General features: G+C 40.9%; 1 protein-coding gene across 45 annotated transcripts in view; it reads right to left on the bottom strand.

Moving 5' to 3' along the window:
* ZBTB20 (zinc finger and BTB domain containing 20) overlaps positions 1-19,941 on the bottom strand; it is a 473,003-nt gene that overhangs the window by 335,845 nt on the left and 117,217 nt on the right. For 42 of the 45 annotated variants that reach the window (XM_086882894.1, XM_086882871.1, XM_086882906.1 and 39 more), the window contains one exon: positions 15,982-16,103. The exons of the other annotated variants lie outside the window; for them this stretch is intronic. The gene's annotated coding sequence lies outside the window, so the exon portion shown is untranslated. The remainder of the gene's footprint in view (positions 1-15,981; positions 16,104-19,941) is intronic. 45 annotated transcript variants of the gene reach the window in all.

Below are 19,941 nucleotides of genomic sequence, written 5' to 3'. Positions count from 1 at the left end.
CTTGATAATACTTATTAATGCAATAAAACAATAAATACCATTCTGGCAGCAGGAGAACAAGCTAGTTAAGCCCATTACTTTATTTTTTAATTCGTGGGAAACTCATCCCTCCCACCACCTACCACACCCCTCCAAGAAAAAAAGAAATAAAGGTAAAGAAATGGGCAGTCGAGCAGAGGACTAAAATACCCCATGCATCAGGCAAAAGTCTGTAATATTATCTAGAACGACAGCCCAGCCATTGTTAGTGCTGCCAAAGCACTGCATGTTCGCTGTATCACCCCAGGTCCCTGGAGAATAATAAACCAAGCAGATTAGACAGAGACTGATGTCTCTGTGCTGCTTCCACCTCCGCCGACCACGGCGCTGCTCCGCGCTCCAGCGCACAGGCGGGCAGGTAAACCCACGGAATGGGTACTCCGTGTTGGCGGGGGCGGGGGGCTGGCAGCTGCTGCCAACAACCAGGGCCTGTTTATTATTTAACAGTTGGTATTGCTACAGGCCTGGCACTGCAATAGAGCAATCTCTCTTTCAGCAAGAGTAAGCCTGATTACAGGAGCACGGGAGCCAAATCGTGTTTACCGTCATCGGCGAAAAACTCGGTGCCCCCACCAGGCACTTACAGCAGCGTCTGTCCGTCCATCCATCCTCTGGCTGCCCTCCTGGGGCAGAGTAAAGAAGAGATGGCAGTCCTCATGTGGGACAGGGAAGTAAAGATTTCAAAAGGATGGTCCTCAAAGCGATAGGCTACTCCCTGTACTGGCACTGGCCAGTCCATGTCCTCCGCTCCATTTTTATGAGCCCACACATAGCCTCAGCTCACCACCTCAAGCACCTGATGTCACCCATGGCTAAAAAAAAATCTTCCATCTTCATGCTGAGTATGAGTCAACAATGCTCTTGAGCATACATTCTACTTCAACTCCCAGCAAGGACAGTGTGCCACAGAGAAAGCACTGGAACAGGTTCCCAGAGAGGCTGTGGATTGCCCAACTCTGTCAGGGTTCAATGTCAGGTTGCATAAGGCCTTGAGCAACCTGGTCTAATGGGAGGTATCCCTGCCCAGGGCAGGCAAGAGTCTGGGCCTAGACAATCTTTAAGGTCCATTCCAACCCCTTACCGTTCTATGATTCTATGACTTCACCAGTGTAACTCCCATGATTCAACAAAAGGCAACACTGACAAATAATTTGGTATTAAAAGTTTTCTTCACTTGTGCTAGAAGTTATCCTTGTACACAGAAAATTCTGGAACACTTCCCTGCACACACATGAATTTCAACTGATCCAATTTAAAAAATTTACAGGAATGCACAAAGATTCAGTCACACTCTATAACAGATACTGTGAAGTATGGAATCTATTGAGTAAATGTAATTATCAAGTGCCATGAATAAATAATACTGGGTCAACCCTTAACAATCTATTGCAATCATAACAAAGGAAGATCAGACCATGCTGGTGATATGAAACCTTCAGTTTTAGCTTGTTTGTTTAAATGCTACCTCATTTTGGTAGCCACAAGAAGCTAATTGCATCTGATGGCCGCTTCTCAGTCTGCACAAAACAAGCTCAATGATCATTTACTTCCTGATGAATAGGCATTTCTCCAGTTTTGGTGAGGTTCAGTGCAAGGGAGTCACTTGAGTGGCCACCACTGGTTTGCTACGTGACACTGAGACCTGGTGGAAAGTGACTTTTCTCACATCCCCCCCCGTCATGAAATGGGGAAAATGAAAAACAGTGCATGTAAAGACTAAGAACTGACTCTTTAATATTGATGAGGAGCTTAGCAGTACTGACATGGTTCGTGTGCTTAGAAACACAAAGTTTGATTTTATTCTGCATCACTACAGCAGACACTGCCTGGTCTCACCGGCAAAGGGACAGCAAATGCCTGTGAAAACCAAGGTTTAATTTCAAGTTGAGGTCACTCCCAAGTTAGGACAGCCAGGAGCATGGTAAAGCAGCATCCTTCAATGAACTCATTATGGTCTCACCATGAGGAGGGCGCCGAGCATCATGAGATATATCCTATATCCAGGGAAAACTGGAGCCTGCCATAGCTCCTGGGCAGCACAGGAAAGCATTACTCAGACAGGTGGTTAGAAGCACAAGCCACCACCTGCTCCTGGATCTCTTGTTGCTGTTTGGCCCAGCTGACTCTGGCCCTGGCTGCTTTCAGCTGGCCAAGGCAGCTGCCCCGTGCTGCTGGAGGGAGATGGCTGCAGGCTGCTCGCAGCAGAGGCAGGAGCAGCAGCTGCGCACCCCTTCCCTGCCACCTCCCGCACAGCCCTCTCGTCCCCAGAGAGGGGGACCAGGCTGGGGCTTTATTCAGATGCTCTAGTTTAGTCAAAAACCCTTGGCTGTGGCACAGGCGATCTGCAGAAGCCATGGGCTGAGCTGCAAATTGCAAAACCAGGAGAGTCTGAAGGAGACCCTCCAAGGCCACCAGGAGCAACAGCTGTGCACAACTGTGAGGTGCAGGGAGGGGTGGGCAGAGCGCACTCAGCCACGGGACCTACCCTATGGATGTGTACAGCAGACTTCAGTCCCCAGAGCTGCCAATCTGGCACTAACACGTAATTTGTACTAAATAACCTTTCAAGAATTCAAACACAAATAATGTAATAATAGCAATTAGACCCTTTACTAAGCATAGCTGTATCAGACATGCAGTCCAGTCATTTCACAGAAGGTAAAAAGCACTTGACAAAGGAATCTGCACCTTCACAGGCACTAGAGGTGTGCAGGTATATGTAATAATTGCATTCCTTGTGTATTAATGTTTGCATATAAGAAATGCATGCTGAGCTAGCATAACACCTCCTTCCTCAAATAATAACTAAGTTCCACACTGTGCCTGAAGTGCTCTTTATATAGTACACAGAAATGGGTTATGTAAAGATTAGAGCTGTGAGAGTTGCTCAAAACATAACTAAAAATCTAGCAATGAAATCCAATTCTAACCTGAGTTTCCCCAACACAAAACTCAGGCCAATTTTACAGAAAGATCTGCTAATTTTTTGATAGTTTTAACACTGAAATCATACCAGTCTTATACCAATAAAGAGAAGGGAGAAGGAAAAAAAAAGAAAATGCTATAATGGCATGGAAAGAGGCTGGGAAAGAAAAAAATACAAAACAGGAGCTGTAAGGTTTTTTTCCCCTTCTTCCCATGCTACTGCCCTTGTTCCCCGTGGTGAAAAGGGGAAAAACAGCTCCCAGCTTTCAGTGAGTGAATCTTGTTATAGTGGAGCCATGGTGCAATGTGTGGAGCTCAGGGTGTTCAGATGCTTTTGTATGTACATGCAGCGTTACTAGGAGATGACTAGATTTGGTACCAGGATAATATTCCACCATTGTGTGGTGTTTTCCCATCTGATGTTGCCTTTTCCCCAGTTTAAAAAAAGAGAAACTAATAAAAAAGAAAATTAAAAAAGATACAATAATTGTTACTGCACACTCTAATGAATTATTGTGTTCAAGGTTCCTGCAAAAAAAGTAATATTATACTCGGCTTATGTTTTAATTGATTTATTAATATTTTATCACAGGAATGTAATTTAAGCTCCTCATGATTTAGATCTCATAAACCTTTAGCATTTTGCAAATTCAAATTCCAATTTAAAGCCAGGGCGAGCAATTAACTTTTCTATCATCTTGTCAGGGGAGAAGGTTCGTGTTTAATTTGAGACAAAGTGACAGAAATATATATACACTGTATGTATTACCCCAATTTAATTTATGAGTCAGCACCATCCACCTTCCAAATGTAGATTTAATGGAAGGGGAGGAGGGAGTAGGGGGGAAGACCCCCTGCTATTGTGTCACTTGCTGCAATATCTGCCCCAAATTCACTATGAAATAATACTGCCCCTGGCTTATTGAGATACAGGGCTAGATTGATTACAGCTCTATTTTCAACCCTTTTGTTTTAATTTCCATTCACTCATCACTTTCTCATATAAAGTACGTTCTCAAATGTCAATTAGCATTTCCCAGCCAGCAGTGGACAGTTGAAGCCACAGCAGGTACTCCCACTGCCTGTCCCAGCTGTGCTGCTTCCTGTCCCCAACAGTCCCCCTAAAAGGTGGATATCAGACAAAGAAAGCTGCCCACAGGATTGACACAAGTTAATAATACCTGTGGGGCCAAACCCCGTAGCCCTCACTGCCGCACCAGTCACACTGAAGTCCGCGTGGTTCTCATCTGATTAAGGAGCAAACAGAATAAAGAGTGATGCCGCTAAGCTATCCTTGCTATTATTTCCTGCTCAAAAGGACATTCTAACCTCTTTATGTGTAATGAAGGAAACCAGCAGTCTAAATGTGCATGGGTAAAAATCTGCATGAACAAAACAAAACAGTTGGTTAGTATTTACATGTGCTGCTTTAATAAAATAAGGGAAGGGCTAATCTATGGCTACCTGCCAGGGGCTTCCCAGATCTGCTGTCCCCACACCACAGCTCAGCACTGCAAAGGAGTTAGCTCAGGAGCTAGAAAGGTGATGGAGAACATGGCCCACATGTCACCTACTGGTCTTTGCTGTGTCCCTAAATACTTACATAAAGCAAGCTGTTCTTCAGCTTTCCAAGGGAGGAGAGGCTTTACTGACATGTGAGAACTTTGCCATTACTGTCAGCAAGCCTGACAGTCCTATTGTCACAGAGGAAATTGTTTCAGAAAGGAATCAGGGGCTCATTTCCAACACTTCTATTCACAACCAAGCTGAATCTCAAGAATCACAAAATCTTGATGCTGCAGACTTGGGCCCAGACAGTCCAAGATACTGGAATAACAAGGTCTTATTCTAATTTACAGAGTTGTCACACACACTATATGTACAGATCCAGCTCTATATCCAAGCTTAAGTAAGTACAATTTTAAGTTTCAGTGTTCAATAAGCATGTCAGATGGAGCCAAGTTAGAAACATTCTTCCTCCTCATGAAATGAAAATTTTGGCCTTCATCTTCAAAACATTTGAAAATCAAAACTTCTTTGAAGTAAACAAAAAATCTCCACCAGTTTAAATTAAATGAAATATTTTGTTTTACTTATTCCAGCCCACTTCTCTGGAATTCTTAGTCATCTTTAGTATTATTTTCTTTCCTTAGAAATAGAAAAAGAATGCTCTTATGTTGAAAAATCATGATTCCTTTAAGCAAGTAAGCGAGCAAGCAAACAAACAAACAAAAAACGTATCTGTATATATGTACACAGATGAGAAGCTCATCCAAAGCTTTTCTTCAGAATTTCCTATGCAGTCTTATATCAGCTTATGGTAAAAATCTGTATAGCAGAAAATAGACTTGGGGTACAGCCATTACAGAAAATCCAAGTTGCAGAAGATCTGATATCCAGCCATATTTCACTCTCAACACACACTGGACTTAAAGCCAAGCTTGAAAATCTTGTTTCATGCCTGATTCATTTATGAAGCTTCACTCTAATTCAAAGCCTTATCACTCTCTAAACTCAGGTAAAAAAGAGCTCTGCTGTCATGCATATTTTTAGACAAATTATAACAGGGTCTTGCAATTTCCTTTGTTCTGTGGTGTCTGCACTGCTGTTAGACACCACCCCACATTGGCATCTCTGCTGAGGTGTCCTAATACTTGTCTGAAAAATACTATTAACTGCACATCACAGGCATTTGAAGTGCATAAGAAAACCATAAACTTAATTACACGGGAGTACTGGTGTGATCTCACATGAAATTTGAGCTTCTGTTATTAAAAATAGGGAAATTGCATTTACTTAATGCTTCTTACTGTAAACCAGTCAATTCTAAATTTTCAAGACTGCATAATCAGACAAAACAATACTGGGGGGGAAAGAGGCTGTCTGTGGAATTTAGTAGCACAACACATTTCACATGTCAAGCAGCAAAAATTTGTTTATTCTGCTAAAAAGAGTATTTCTTGAATTACTATTGTATATGAAATAGCATAGCTAGTCAGACTGCACAGCATAAAGACTAAGACTAGAAAAATTTACAGAAGAGAGTGTCTGCCTTACCCCACCCCCCAAATATCCCAACATGTTCTGCATTTTAATCAGCTTTTAAATTCTTAGACCTTTTCTTAATGCTCTGGGGCCATTACATCTACTCATGACACTGGGAACACCTTTTCCATGAGCTATCCACTCCTAGGTCGAGAAGAATTTTGGTTTTGTCACTTCTTCTGTTATCCAAGATTTCCCTGTCTGAGAATATTTATCAGGAAAAAAAAAAAAACAAAAAACGAGGAACCCTTCCACTTCCAAAACTACAGCCATGGGAAAAAAAGTGGATTGTGCTTGAACTAGGATCATGAATCCATGGCACTTAGCAACACCCAGATTTTAGATACTGAACGATGCTCCCTGGAATGAATCACATCCAGAGACACTGACATCCCTATGGGTACCCTTGCACTTGCAGGTCTCCATTTAGAGGCAGTGGTAATGGCAGGGGCGGAGGGGGGAGGAATTAAATAACCTACCCAATCGTTCCCTAACCCTCAGAGTAGCAGGAGAGCTGCGTTACACAATGCCATTAAATCACCCCTTTGCTTGGAGAAAAGTAAAACCACCCCCCTTAATTTCTCTTCCAGTGCCCACCAATGCTACTCCCACCTCTTCACTCTCTGGGACTTTGATTAGGGAAGGTGTGTACAAAGCATAATGCTTTCCAGGCAAAGGTTTGCCAAGCATGCCAACCTCACAGAAATACAGAAGTTTCCAGAAGGTAAAAAACTTTTCCAGAAGAGCCTTAAATTTGCTCATGACACGAACCTGCCATGAGAACACACCAGCTGGATTCTGATGACAAGGATGCTGAATCTTACTTCTGAACATTACAATTTATATATTTAGATTAGAAAAAAAAAGTTTGATTTTTGGATGTTTTATCATCAAAGACCTCTCCCAAGGGTAATGGCTCTGGCATGAGTGTCAGATCTTACGGTCTGCGTTGTCAGAGCTTTTACACAGCAATGTTTGCTGTTCGTGATGCACTACTTCAGACACACACAACTGACTTTGACCTAGGCATAAAAAATCCTGTGTTCCCCATTTTTTGAGAATTAACAATGCCCAAGGCAGCTCAAGAAAAACAATTTTCAGATTAACCTGAGTCACACCTGCTCCTTCCAGCAAACAATGTGCAGTCAGTCCAGCTGGACAGAAGCACTGCAGCTTGTAACACACGAGGTAAAAGTAGAATGGCCTGCTGAGGAGCGCATTGCTGTAGTAGTGCCTCACCTTAGTTCCCCTAAGTTATATTCATTTGAAAAAGGGAGAAGAACCTTTAGGGTGGGCATAAAAGGGGGAAGAAATAACCTCCTTCCAGTCTCAAAAACTGGCATTCAAAAATGATGTTACCACATAGTCTAGCAAATCACTATGGTTTTGACTTACTCTCCCCCACTACCAACTTACAAAAAACCCAAAAGACGACCCAGAATGACACCTTAAGAGATTAAAAACAGAAGAAGCAGAATAACCTGAGAGGCAGGGACGCTCTTTGTGAAAGAGCACTCTTCAAAAAGTAGCTTCTGAAGCACACCTAAACAATTCATACACTACTTTATTTAACGTTCCTTTTCATGTTTGCCCAGGGTCACGTCAAGGGTACTGCAACTGAAGGTGTTTCCACAGCAAACTTTCATGTCCGCTGCAATTTTCCCTTTCAAATTCAATACAGTAAAATGAAATGAACCAAAATGAAACAATCTTTATGTACCAGTTCAGCAAGCATTCCCTAGACCTCATTGTGCTGCATCTCTCATCAGCTCTCATTTACTCAGACAAGACAGAAAAGATTTGCAGTTCCTATTACATTTTCCCACCCTATTTCCCATTCTGTGTGCAATTTTTTTCCTTCAAATAATACTGATTGTGTCAACTGGAGGAAAAAAAAAAAAGAAAGAAAGAAAGAAACAGGCACTCTCTGTATTCTCTCTGTAGTAATAAAATATGAAAAAAAGAATTTGCAAGAAAACAGCTGAATTCCCAGTGCTTAGAAAACGGACCTGGCTACAGACAGACACATTTTACTCAGAGCAGCATCTCCCACTAAACTGTCAAAGTGTCAGGAAGAGTTGTGTGCACTTTTGTCAGCGAACAAATGTGGAACATAGTGTATTTCTTACCAACTGCAAGTCAAAGTTCTTGAAATTGCAATTTCATAGGGAGAGTAAGAAGAAAAAAAAATACCAGCAAAGGTATGCAAGACCAAGGTAGGCTGTTACCACTGGTATTGACTTTATTTTTTTTCTTTAAAGGAAATCAAACAGAATGTTTTAAAAGGCAGAAATAGTGAAGAGTAAATGAATTGGTAAGAGAAAGCTGAAATACTAGCTTGCTTTGCAACCCACCAACCCACCAAGATGTCTGGTTTTACAAGCAACTCAATTCAAGCACATTTTTTGCTTTAAGCACATGCATGCTCTCACCGTAATCTTGAGAACAAAAGCACCCTTTTGTTTTGTGCTATGTTCTGCCTCATATACTAAACAATTTCCAGTGTTTGCAGTAAGTAAGGCAACTGGCCCTAAAGAAAACAGCCTCTTACCAAAGAATCTCTATTCCACCACAGACCAAGCCCATCAGGTGTTTCATGAGAAGACTGGTTCCCACCAAAACCAGCATGAGATCGCAAAAAAACTAGAAGAGCACAACGAAGTTGAATTAAGGTTGCTCTGTCAGCTTCAGTTCTAGTGTTCACAGGTTTGACTAAGTAAATGAAATATTATTTCCTTTTTTTTTTTTTTTCCCCCTGTGCATTTAATCCCCTGAATTTCCAAACAGCCAAAAAGAGCATCTGCTACATACCAACATATCAGTACTTTGTGGCCATCAACAGTATGGCAACCTGCAGGACCACCAGACCTCTGCCTTTTGAGAGGCTTCATTAAGAAGCTCATAATTGCAGTAGGTCCTTCTTATTTTCATGGAGCAGCTATTGTCAGACTGGTGAGGTGCACAAGCATAGAGTAGAATAAAAAAATACTTCCCTGCCACAAAGGTCATTCAGTTGATTTCATTCCAACCCATGAAGACACAAGAACTCTTAGATGTTATGAGAATATTTTAGCATGGGCAAAAGCAAATGTTTTCTTCTAGTGGCAGATTTATGAACAGCCCACCTGAGGCAGAAGCAGCTCTCCCAAAACTTCTGTTTAAAGCTACTAAAACTAATTAAAATTTGTTACATGTCAATAAAGCTTATACTCAAATGAGAGTGGTTTCTGTGATGGTAACTGCAAGGCAGCAAAACCTGGGTCTAATAAATGCAGATAAGGTGCATGAGAGAGCAGAAAGGAAAGTGCAAGGCAAGCTGGAACATCCAAAACATGTAATTTTAACTTACACAAACACAACAGAAGCATGGGTTCAAGAGAAATTCCTCCTAATAGGAGAAATGGTGACTGATTAAGCTGAACACTTCCTACACATACATTATGTTCAGGTAGCTATGCTCATTCAGATTAATGGAAGAAAGTGCCTGCATCATTCCACAAATCTTCTACACAATCCCACTGCCCAGAGGATTAAGATTCTGATAATAACAATAAGTGAGAAAGGGAAGATTTTTTTTCCCAGACAGGGGAGAGGACTGTGAAACAGGAACAGAGGGGCAGGATGGTTCTCAGCCAACAGAAATTTTGTCATCTATAACTACCTCAGCCACTTCTTCATGAGAAAAAACACACATTATCCTCATCACCACTGAATGAGCTGACAGCGCAATAGAGTTATTGGTTAATTACATGAAAAGCTAAAGTAACTTCATCCTACCAGACAAATCCTATATGGTTTTCCTCATGGATCTGAAGGTCCTGCTTTACTAAAGTTCTACCACCACAGCCCTCTCTTTCAGTGGCAGCACAAAGACAAATTCACTACTTTGGAAGGAGGATAAAAACAAACCTGGCAGTGTTCAAAAGATGCACTACCCTGACTGCACTCCCCAAACTGCACTGCTCCTGTAAATGTATACATTACAAACATACAGGTCTGGAATTTACAGTCAACAAACAGTGTTACAAACAACCACCAGAGAATGTATAAACATTTGTAGGAGCAAAAATACTCACACTGGCTGCGCCACACACAGTGTTTATTTATCTCCAGTAAAGAAGATCAATGGCAGAAGACATTCAAAACAACTTTTTAAAAAATGTGTCACTTTGTGTTAGTTTATGTCAGTGGGGCTTCTTCCAAGTACTGGTGTCACAGTAAGATATGGATATGTTTAGATAGTTTTCTTGTTCCTTTACTCCACTCATGGCAGATGGGCACGAGAGAAGACAGAGGAGAAGGGCTGCTAGTCTGATTGAGTTACTGATTTAATATTTAGAGTCTTTGCAGCTCAAGAGAAAATTGCTGTGTATTTGTAACCTGAATGCAGGTCAGTAACTTTAAAAGGTCAAGCTGAACATTTAAAATCTTGTTGTTATTAATTCTCCACCAGCTTCCAGTTGTGTGAATGCCAGTGAGCAGACTCAGCTCCTACTGGGCTGAGTAGCAGTTAGCCTGCACCTCTGAACACCAGGTCCTAAGAAAATGCAAAAGGAGTTTTGAAGCAATGACCTTCTGCCATACAAGCAAATGACTTCCCTGCTCACTTGGGGCACACTTCTTCAAGCACAGGAGGCACAGATTTCCTTGCTGGGGTTTCCTCATTTGTTGTTCACTCATTAGCTTCATGTCAAGGCAACTGAGTTTTCTCCATCCATTTATTTCACTCTTCAGGAATATACAAACTATTTTGGTGCCATCTTACACTAATTTACACAACATCACAAGATTTGGTGATGTTTCTTAATAATACAAGTCCCCATAGTACACATAACTTCTGTAACCTCTTTAGCTCAGAGACATCAAAGTACTTTGCAAACAATACGCTTGCTTCACAAACCACCTCCACTGTGTTAGGTCTGTGTCACTAACCGTACTTTGCCACCAAGATAAACTAAGGCAGAGCAAGGTAATGCAATTTAGCAGGGTTACAAAGACAGCAGTAGAATTAGGAGCAGAATGTGAGTTTTGCCTTTCTGGTTCCGCAGTTCATCAGAAGGACAGCCATCTGAGATGGTGAAATTCAAAAGAAGCTATGATTATGTCTCAGGTAGATGTATATTTTGATGATGCAAATACTACGGTGTGGAGTTTATGATATTGGCCTTTCAAGGGTCCTCTGACTCTACAGAAGCTTTTAGATACTGTAGGGAAATATCCACAGGAAAATGAAAACTTCTGAGTTTTCTCAGGATTTGACTCCCACTTTAAAAGATGTGAATGCTCAGACAGCAAAGCATGCAGAGTCTCAGGACACTGGTGTCTGGTGTCTCCCCCTCTCACTTAAGTTTATTTGCATCACATACTCCCCTCCTCCAGATCTAAGGCACTAGACTTGATGCTGGACCATTGATTTATCTAGATTTCTAACACCAGAAAGATTTTATAACAATAGATTAACGTCTGTGACCACATATTTGGTAGTAAACTTGTTTTAAGGATTAGTGTCTCGTGGAGTAGTCACAAAGCCAAGAAGATAATATTATTCATTTTCAGGCTCTGGTTTAAGCCATATATTAGTGATGTTTTGCTTTACTTCCTACCCTAAATACACTTTAAATTTTATCATGACTCCCCATAAGTTAGTACTTTCAATGCTTAATTTTTCAAGGAAAATTTCTCTTGCATTGCTGGTGCAGTAACCTTCCAGTAGTGATGACCTTATATGAAACAGTCTTTTGTTTTAATGACTTCAAAATTCTCTTAAGATCCTTTACCCAGGACTTTTATGAGCAAGCAGCTTTCTGCTCTGGGAATGTCATCTCCATTACTAACTGAAAAAAGTAATGCTTATGTATCCCACACCAATACTGAAACATAATCAAATAAGGAATACTGGTTAGATATTAGACACCGCCTAGTAAGAGAGACACACTGAATCTCCTGTAATTGTCGGGAGAACATAGCTTAGTGAAAACAGATCTTGTTTCACGGGAATACAAAATTCTAGTTTTTAATTTAGTGCTAAAGGAGAATAAGAAACACAGCCTAACATATGTTCCACTGATAAGGCACCCTACATTCCTACAGCTTTTAAAGGCACTACACTGAAAGAAGCACATTTTGTATGCGCATACAGGATCTTCAGCCATAATAACACATGAACAACTGCCATCCATGTTACATTACCACTATCCCACTTATCAGTGCTTAAAAGGTGACTCTATATAGATTGATCAAACTCCTCTAATTCGTGATTTTTCCAGTTATGCACCCCGACCTATTAAGTGGGTGCACCTTGTACCCTTGCTATTAAAAGGCTCCCCTGCAACACATTTGCCCAAATCAGTGCACTCAAACTCCTACAGAAATTATCCAACAGCATGAGCTGACTTGGAAAAAGTCTGCCTTGCTGTGAAAGAAGAATTACCCCACCAGAACTATCCCCCTCATAGCTTTACTTTTTTTTTTTTATTTTTTTATTTACTTTTTAATGGAAACAAAAACCCCTATCATCTCACCTACTCCTCTTTTAATAAGGAATGACTGCCGTGACTACCCCCATCTAGAACCACCATTCACTGCCAGCACCTCTGCTCTCCTCGTGTGCTTAGAGAATAACTGATTAGCACTTTGCATAATTAACCTGATTAGCACTGTGCATAATCAAACTGATTAGCACTTTGCATAATTAAAAAGAAATAATAATAATAACAATAATAAGCAGTAGGTAATAGCAAAAGCTGCTAGTCCCAATGCCTGTTCGTTAGCTCTAGGATTAGTTTAGTGTGGCATATTTTATTTCTTAAAACTATTTCTTTAAAGATGCACAAGCTTCTGAGAGGTACAGCTTTAAAAATTCTCATTTACTATCAAGATCACTAGTGAAAAAAATTAGTTGATCGACTATTAAAACTTGGGGTTTCTTGTGCCTCCCGCTGCTGAAGCCTAAGACATTAACAGGATGGATGTCTGATCTGATGCACCAAGGGCTTGGTTCCCATATCTGTCCACAGTACTGCTATTGGATTAATCATCACAGAAGTCTCACATCTTTTAATGCATATATATGCTTGTAATGTACTTCAAGAGTAGGAAAGCTGTATTATTGTTATTGTTGAGATGCATAAGGTAGCAAGATGCATATCCTCAAAAAAGTAGGCACTGAATTCTCTCCTGCCCTGAACAATTCCAGACCACAGGAAGCATGGGAAGGAATATGGAATTAATCAAATCCCTGCCCCTAAGCCTACATCACTCTTCCCCATTTGAATATCACTCATCTACATGTATTTTCTGCAACCTGACCAAGAATGTTGAGAAACAGAAGGTACTTTGTTTGCCAGCCTGTCCCCATGTCCAGTGTAAATCTCCCAATTAGGGTTTCAGGATTAACCACCACCTCCCAAAATCTGAATAATGTGCATAACTACACCTACCTACATTGCAAACACTGTGTAAACATCCATGTTAAATGCCTGCATCATTACTGACTCAATTCTCCTAGAAATTCAAGGCCAGAAGGCCTAGAAGAGTGGTGCTTCAAATGAGTCAGTAGATCAACATTTTCTGCTTGCTAACATGGCCTCATCCCTCCTAGCCATCAGTATAACCCATGTTACTCCTCACTTCAACCTCACCTCTCTCTAGCATCCTTATATTACAGCTCAGATTTCCTTTGCACTCCTCACAATCTTCACCTTACCATATTCTATTATGCCTTCCAGAGTACCTGAAACTGCCAAACCTCCACCATGTCTCTACAATCACCCTGCCTACATTTCCCACTGGGTAGCAGACACGTTATGGCTGCTCTGCTGACAGCTCAGCCAGGGTGGCTGGGACACTGGGCAGCTGGGGGTCAGCTTGTTCTGAGTGACCAGCCTGCCTGCTCTTTAGCTCTCCAGAAAGGAATGCAGTGCCCAGACTGCATACACTGCTCAGATACAGCACAGTGCATGGACCTGTCCTACAACTGTGGTAAAAATACCCCCACTCTGTCTAGGTTTCCCTCCTAAGATCTCGCTCATAAAGTAAGCCCATGAGAAACTGAGGGGTGCAAATGGCAATAGAGGATTATTTTATCATAATTAGCTGGAAATAAACTACCCATGCAGAATGGTCTCTCCATCATCCCAAGCTAAAGAACCCATATGAACAAAAAAGGGTGCAGAGCTAGTTACTCACTTCACAAGTTGTTTAGTTTCAGTAAAAAAGTGTTGCTGTAGAGATTTCTCAAGTCCAAATGTTCCTGGGGAAGGTAGTTCCAGTAATTCTGGGAAGGAAGCCAATCCTTTGGCTTTATATGTAAATATTTAAACAACATTATTTTTATATACATATATTTTATACACATGTACATATATATCTTTAGACTTCCAGACTTGCAAAACTGCAACAGAAAAAATAGGCAAGCTGACATACAGTTATTGTCTCTGCCTGAAACCATGCTAACTGACCATCAGAAACAAAATACAACAAAGACTTCAAGATAATTAAGCCACATCACCTTTGTATACTCGTCCACTCAAACAAAAGTGATGAAAGAGCTGGAGTAGAAATTCAAAAGGTAGAGAGAGAAAGGTCTCAAATTTAATCTCCTTAGAAGTGGCAAGAAAATAAGGTTCATCTATTTTAAATCTTTCAGAACCTAGATGGATACAAGTGCTCCATCCACGGGTGTGGAATCTCCAGTTTCAGATGACACAAAGCTTCACATTCAAGCATTTTAGTGTTATGACACCTGACAGTAAAGCTGCAACTTTGTGTTTAGAAAGGTCACTGTGGCTTGAGGCTTAAATCAGGTCCATACCTCAAAAGGGGTAACTTGGCAGAAAATGCAAGTGAAAGAATGGAAATGCACCTGGCACTGAGATCTGGTGAATAAATAAAATGGGGGAAAAAAAAAAATAAAGCTTTGAAATTGTTGAGGAGAGGGTTGATAAAATGGAGGAAGATGATTTAGTGAGGAAAGGTATCTAGTCAGGGCATATGATGAATAAATCAATCTATGAAAATAAAATTTACCACATGAATTCCACCTCTATCTACTCAGTAAGCAGAAAACACACCCTAGTACAAGGTACATGTGTGTAAATTCATAGCTACATGATTTAAAGAAATAAAATACTTATGAATACAATACTTACATGTCTGTATGTATAGCACAGCCAGTGACTTTTAGGAACACAGAAGTGCACATACATAAAAAAAAACCACAGAGAAAATAGGACCAAGAGTAGGGCAAGCCTTTTAGAAAATATTTTAATGGCTTTATAAAAAGCCTTCACCCAAAGTTTGAGGGGCTTTTGCAATCTTACATTTTTCTATTGCAAAATACACCTGCTTTCTTCTCTTTTTTCCCCCTAAACTAAATATTTCTTCCATCTAATGACTCTCTTTATTAGACAGCATCTAATTTGCATACATTTACATACAATTTAACTGCTAGCTTGTGAGAACAAAGAAATGGCTCTGTATTGCACTGAAGGACAATACTCAGAAAGGAAGGTATAAAACCAGCTAGCTCGGTGGCTGTATATTCTCTTTGTTTCAGAAATACTAGGAGTTTTAAACACACTACTTAAAGGGTGAAAAAGATTATTTCATCAAACAATGAAAAAAGATACAGTGCAGCTTCCTTTTAACGCATTCTCTCTCTGGCCTGGTTAATGGGATTTAAGGGTCCAATATTTCTTTGCTTTCTTCTGTTTCTTTTATTAGAACTGATGGATTTAATTCTGTCACATATTTTACTTCATATTTTATTCCTATAACAATCTATGCTGAAGTTCAGCTCCAATGCTAATTCAATACTATCTTCCCTTCCTTGCAGTCAGCCTGGAATACAACTGAACGATCTCTGATGGGTATGAAGTGCTCTGCCCTCAATGCCCAGTGCTAATGGATTTTAGAGAGAGTCTGCCAGGGTTTTACCTCATGGCAACAAGTCTAGAGATAATGAAAACTTACCATGTAGCTGACTGGGAATCAACAGGAAGGGAAGCAGGGCTGAGCTCCGCTTGTGAGAACAGGGAGGGACTGTGGTCAGAGTAAATGCAGGATGTAAAGAATGCGTCAAGCCCTCTATTTCCCTGAGGAGAAAGGGAGAAAAAAAAAGAGGAGAAAATTCTCTTTTAAGACCTTGCATGAAGGAAAACCTTTTAAAACAGTTGTTAGGAATTCCAACACATGCCTACCAAAAGCATGATACATTCAGCAAAGCATTTTTCTCCAAAGGCTCTGCAGTTGGGGTGCCAACTGCTCAGGACAGCTAAAAATCCAATCCATGTAGATTTGACATAAAAACCTTGCAGTAGGAAAACATTTCAGGCAGAATGCTGCAGGTGCACACATCCTCTCACATGTGCAAAACTAGGGATACAGAGCAGACCTCCCTGCACAGTGAAGCTGTTAGCTTCACTCCCGACCTCTGCTCTTCCCGACATCAAACTCAATGACCTGTGCTCAGTGGGGTAGAAAAATTAAAAAGTATCATCAGTATCTACTGATTAAAGTATCAGTAGAAAAAGTAAAGTAATCACCATTCAGAGGTGCAGGGATGGGTGAAAGATGACCCAATCACTCTGGTGCCATGTTCACAGGTCCTGTCCTACAGAAATAATGCAGTCTGTTTACATCAGAATACTCCTTCTGGTCTAAACAGACCTATTGCAATGGAACGGAAGAAGACTAGTCTCGGTAAAAAGCACTAGGCCAAGTTAGCCTGCACACAAAACAGATGTAAAATTCAGGACCCGGCAGTCATCTGCTCCATTCAGTTTGCCCCAGCCAGCCATGTGGCCTGGGGCACACTGGCTTTATGTGATCAGTGCCAGGCCGAGGGTTAATTCCATGTGCACTCTCACACCAGCGTGAGTGGCATAGCAGCACTCTGACTGATGGTACAGGAGCCACATCACAAGCTGTATACACAAGAAACTTGTGCTGATACTGCCCTGATGTGACTCACTGGCACTCAAAACACATTATAGATTATTTTCATATGCATATTTTAATTTAAAACTGGCTGAAATGTTAATGAAGTTTTAGCTCTTTTTCAAAGGGGAAGATTCCCTACTGCTTACAAAAATGTTTTCTTTTTTTCCCCTCTGCCTGATCTGCTTCTAGTGACATACAGCAACCAAACCTCATAAAAGAAATTAATCAAGCCTTCATATCATTTTCCCTTTTTAAGGGTGGAAAGGTTGAGGTGTGTGATCTTCAGCATTTCTAATGTGTACCAAAGCGATGTATTAGAAAACAGTGGAGGAAGGAAATTCCAAAGCCACAGTTCCCGTGATTATCATATCCTATGCTCACAGCTGTATCTTGCTGAAACCACTGGTTATCATTTCCAGAACCTCAGAAGCATGGCTGTGTTATGATGTAAGTTGATTTTAATTGGAGCTGTCACAATCCCACCTTTCCCTCATCTCCTTCCTCTCCTTGTCACACGTCCCCAAGTCCATCCTAGAGCCAGGAGTGCGTAAGTGCCTGGTTCAGGGAGCTTTCAGCTGAATGAAGGGTTCTTTCCCATGTGTTTTTAGCCACATCAAACCCTCGTTGCAGCTCAAGATCCAGGCAGGAAACTTGGGGCTTAGAGCCAGGGAGGCAGCAGAACTGTTCAAGTGGAGGAACAGCAACAGAGCAGCGTCAACACGGATTAGTTTAAGCTGCTGTGGACCTACACCTTGTGATGTCTAGGGCTGCTTTGGTATGACACAAGAGAAAGACTCCTATCACACAGCTGGAAGCCAAACCAATTACAGCTTTATAGGTAAAAAAAGACCCCACCTCATGCTAACCTAAATCAAACTGTTGGGCAACACAGATCATACAGAACAGATGCAGTCTGTCTCTGATGAAAACTAGCTTGAGATAATGGTGCACTGCTACAATCTGCACCAAGGGCATTTTCCAAGTGGCAGGTTGAATTAGCCTCAAGTGATGTGCACTACAGTAACACTTCCCTGAGGCAATAAGGCAAGGTCCCACATTCAAATGGAAAGAATTGAGCATTCTTGCCAAAGGCAAATGATAAAGCCTGTGATTAAGAACCACTGCTAACAGAACATGGTGAAGCTCCTGAAAAATCTTTCAAGAACTTCAGAAAATACACCTGGAGACAAAGAGCAGGTTTTCCTTTACATTTCTACAGTTACCAACCATACTACTCGTCTCTTTTGCTGCTTTCCAAAGAAGAAACATCAATTCTGTCCTGACTAGAAACTAACTTTGTAACCCCCTCAGTAGTTCTAAAGCCACTCTGTCCAAACAGTTGTGCAGGATGGGTATCTGGATTTCAGCTAAATACAGAAGACACTGAAGTACCCTTCTTTTTGCTTCCCTGCTCCAGGGAATTGGAATATTTTATATACTACAAGAGAGATCCTTTGGTAGTAAGGAATTACCTGACACCACCACCCGCAATATCTCCAGGAGAAGTCACTAAGGAAGAGCTTCACTAGGCAGTGAGCACCCACAGGTGATTCAGCATCTTTGGAAATCAAACTGAGTAAAAGAGTCAGTGCAGACAATTGTCTCCATCTGTTTTCATCAGCTCAACAACCAATACCCACCATTCCAGTGCTCAGTTAGAATTTGTATTGCCAAGTTACAACCAGGCCTCAAGGACAGGACAGCAGACCAGGGATAAGAATTGGTGACTTTTTTTGTTCAACAATAACAACACAATGCTTTCCAGCATATGTGAGTCTGAACCAATGGCATCCACACTACTACTGTTTTTCATTCCAGTCTTCTATACACTCTCAAGATGGTTGCAGTTATTCTATTTACCCAAGGCAGCTGTACAGATTGTTACACAAGCCTATACATGTTCAAGTTGCACAACCCCTAGACAAGAGGCTTGGGTGGTTTCCCAACAGGAGATTCCCATTTTCCTTCAACTGCCTTTAAGGTACAGTTACCAGTACAACCCATTTGTGCATATATTCTTCCTGTGGTGTCACTGAGTAAGTTTCTCTGCACAACAACTGCCCATTGGAAAGCATGCATACTTAAATATCCACATGATAACATATATGTGCAGACATGCATATAAAATACCTAGCCCAATAGCTGCTTGATTGAATTAATTTTACTCTTTTCACATTACAACAGGTGCCCACATCAGTTTTGACTGTCTTTAAAACAACGACAGAAATCTAAAATTTTAAATAATGCCAACATTTGAATACTTTCTATTCAAGTGCTCTTGATCAGTTGAAAAGTGTATTACCACAACACCAGCCTCAAATTTCATCTTCTTTTTAACAATTCTTCTTGGAGCTTAAAGTAGGTTAAGCAAATCGTTCATCAGATTTTTCCCTTTCCTTTCTTTTGTTGTTATATACTCCACTGAAACTGAGACATGAAAATGTAAAAGGTGGTTTATGCAGAAGAATAATTCAGTGGAAGGAAACTCCTATTGCACCAAATTAAGTATTGGCATTTATCAAGTTCCACTTTTGGAACATATGGGTGGTATTATCCAAAGGAACATGGGTGTTTTCCACTCAAACCATGGTGAAGAATTCCAGCTTGAATCCATCAGCAGCATATTCAGATCAGTTTTGAGCATTTTTGAAAACCCTCCCCATTCCTAACCTGCCCAGAAAGTGGGCATAAATAAATAAATAAATAAATAAACTTCCAGCACCTTGTGTCCTGGAAGCAACATCCACAAGCTGCAGTTTGCGCAGCTCGTGAGTTTCTTTTTAAATGCAACCAATACTTCTCAAGTCAGTTCTTCCAAGCATTCCCTTTGATTTGATAAGTTGTATTAAATACAATTTGCCTCAGCAGCATTTTAAAGCATGACAGCTCGAGCACGAGTAGGTCATTTTTACGTGGTGTGTAGCATCTCCTCAGTTGTGTAGACGGCCTGGAATATGCATGCAGGCCCACGCTCCCCGAGATAACAAAATT

The sequence above is a fragment of the Cyanistes caeruleus genome, chromosome 3 (genome assembly GCF_971803275.1).
Source record: "Cyanistes caeruleus chromosome 3, bCyaCae1.hap1.1, whole genome shotgun sequence".
In the NCBI taxonomy this organism is placed as follows: domain Eukaryota; kingdom Metazoa; phylum Chordata; class Aves; order Passeriformes; family Paridae; genus Cyanistes; species Cyanistes caeruleus.
Note: the sequence above shows the minus strand (reverse complement) of the source record. Positions and strands in the feature narration are given on the sequence as shown.